The sequence below is a fragment of the Chrysochloris asiatica genome, unplaced genomic scaffold (genome assembly GCF_000296735.1).
Source record: "Chrysochloris asiatica unplaced genomic scaffold, ChrAsi1.0 scaffold00010, whole genome shotgun sequence".
Classification (NCBI taxonomy): domain Eukaryota; kingdom Metazoa; phylum Chordata; class Mammalia; order Afrosoricida; family Chrysochloridae; genus Chrysochloris; species Chrysochloris asiatica.
Genome location: NW_006408528.1, coordinates 4,770,186 through 4,773,417, shown reverse-complemented (window position 1 = coordinate 4,773,417; position 3,232 = coordinate 4,770,186).

Sequence of the window (3,232 nt, the reverse complement as noted above, 5' to 3'; positions counted from 1 at the left end):
TATAAAACTAGAAATCAACAATAAGAAGACCAGTGAAATAAAGTCAAATACATGGAAACTGAATAACACCAGCTGAAAAGCGACTGGGTAAAAGAAGAAATTAAACATGAATTCACAAAGTTCCTAGAAATAAACGAGAATGAAAACACAACATACCAAAATCTTTGGGACACAGAGAAAGCGGTTCTGAGATGACAATTTATTGTGATATATGTGCACATCCAAAAAGAGAAGAGAACCAAATTAACACATTAATACAGCATCTCCAAAAATTACAAACAGACCTACTGAGGGAACCTACAGTAACCAAAAGAAAAGAAATAATAAAGATAAGAGCAGAAATAAATGAGATGGAAAACAGAAAAAGTATAGAAAGAATCAACAGGACAAGAAGCTGGTTCTTTGAAAGGAATAACAAAAATGACAAACGATTGGAAAAACTAACAAAACAAACGAGGAAGAAGACACAAACAACTCACATTAGAAACCACATGGGCGATGTCACAACCGAACCAAACGAAATCAGAAGGATAATAACAGAATACTATGAAGAGTTGTACTTTAGTGAATTTGAAAACTTAGAAGAGATGGATACATTTTTAGAAAAACACAACCTACCTAAACTTACACAGACTGAAGTAGAAAACTTGAACAGACCCATAATAAAAGAAAAAACTGATCAGGTCATCAAAAATCTCCCAACCAAAAAAAGTCCAGGCCCAGATGGCTTCATTGATGAGTTCTACCAAACATTCAGGGAAAAGCTATCACCAATTCTACTGAAATTATTCTAGAATATAGAAGAGGATGGAAAACTTCCTAATACTTTTATGAAACAAGTAAAACCCTCATACCAAAACCAAGGAAGGACATCACTAAGAAAGAAAATTATAGACCAATATCCCTCATGAAGATAAATTCAAAAATCTTAGCCAAAAGAACCAAGCAGCACATCAAAAAAAAAAAAAAAAATACATCATGACCAAGTGGGTTTCATAAAAGGGATGCAAGGATAGTTCAGCATTAGAAAAACAATCAGTGTAATCCCCCAAATAAATAAGAAACAGGAAAAGAACCACATGATCATATCTACTGATGAAGAAAAAGGCATTAGACAAAATCCAACATCCATTTCTGATAAAAACACTCAACAAAGTAGGAATTGAAGGGAAAGTCCTCAATATAATCAAGAGCATATATACAAAACCAACAGCCTACATCACTCTCAATGAAGAGAAACTGAAAACCTTCCCTCTGTGAATGGGAACCAGACAAGGATGGCTTTTGTCACCACTCCTATTCAGTATTGTTTTGGAAGTCTTAGCCAGAGTTATATGGCAAGATAGGGAAATTAAAGGCATCAAAATTGGCAAAGAGGAAGTAAAACTCTATTTGCAGACAATATGATCCTATACATAGAAAACCCTAAGGACTCAGTAAAAAAAGTTACTAGACAAAATTGGAAGATTCAGCAAAGTGGAAGGGTATAAGATCAACATACAAAAATTAGTTGGATTCCTCTATGGTAACAATGACAGTGCTGAAAAGGACATTAGGAAAGCAATACCATTTACAATAACCACCCAAAGGATGAAATATTTAGGAATAAACGTAACCAGAGAAACAAAAGACCTATAAAAAGAAAATTACAAAACTCTACTACAAGAAACCAAAAGAGACTTACAGAAGTGGAAGAACATAACATGTTCCTGGATAGGAAGACTCAACATCGTGAAAATGTCAATACTGCCCAAAGCAATTTACACATATAAATACAATCCCAATCCAGATTCCAACAACATTTTTTAAAGAGATGGAAAAGACAATGACAAACTTTATATAGAAAGTAAAGAGACCCAGGATAATTAAAGCACTGCTGAAGAAGAAGAACAAGGTTTGAGGCCATTCACTCCCCGATTTCAAAATTTACTACATGGCCACAGTGGTCAAAACAGCCTGGTACTGGTACGATGAAAGATACATGGATCATTGGAACATAATTGAGGATCCAGAAATTAACTAATCCATATACAGCCAACTAATTTTCGACAAAGTGCCTAGGTATATTGCATGGGGAAGAGATAGTCTCTTTAACAGATGGTGATGGCAGAACTGGAAAATGATATGCAAAAGATTGAAACAAAACCTTTACCTCAAGCCCTATACAAAAACGAACTCAGCATGGATTAAAGACCTAAACTTGAATCCCAAAATTATGAAGGTCAACAGTGAAAAAAATAGGGACAAATGTGAGGGCTCTAATTCAGGGCATACACAGAGTACCAAACATTTTGAAAATTACACAAACAAAAGTAGACAAAATAGATGATTGAGATATACTAAAAATTTAAAACGTATTTGCACCAAAAGACTTCACTAAAAGAGTAAAAAAGGAACCCACAGAATGGGAAAAGATCTTTTGCAATGACACATCAGATAAGGGGTTCATTTCTAAAATATATAGGAAATTACAACACCTCTACAAGAAAAAGACAAATGACCCAATTAAAAAATGGGCACAGGACATGAACAGACACTTCACCAAGGAGGAGATCCAGGCAGCCAAAAAACATAGGAAGAAACGTTCATAATCACTAGCCATCAGAGAGATGCAAATCAAAACAACAATGAGATATCATCTCACATCAGCAATAACAGCAAAGATTTAAAAAAGTAAAGGACAATAAATGCTGGCGAGACTGCGGAGAGACTGGGACCCTCATACATTGTTCATGGGATTGCAAAATGATCCAACCACTCAGGAAAGCAATATGGTGCTTTCTCAGAAGGTTGGAAATAGAAATACCTTATGACCCAGCAATTGCTGTACTTGGTATTTACCCACAAGAAATACGAGTCATAACACGAGTAGATATATGCACACGAATGTTCACAGCAACACTATTTACAATAGCAAAAAGATGGAGACAGCCTAAATGCCCATCAATTGAAAAATGGATAAACAAATTGTTGTACATACACACAATGTAATGCTATGCTACCTTGAAGAACAAGGAAGCTGCAAGCCACCACATAACACGGATGAATATTGAAGACATTAAATTAGTCAGACACAAAAGGCGAAATACTGCATAGGACCATTATTGTAAAAGACTAAGAAAAAGAACCCACCCAAAAGAGGAATATTGTTGTTGTTGTTGTCAGGTGCCATCGAGTCGGAACCGACTCATAGCGACTCCATGCACAGCAGAACGAAACAATGTTCGATCCT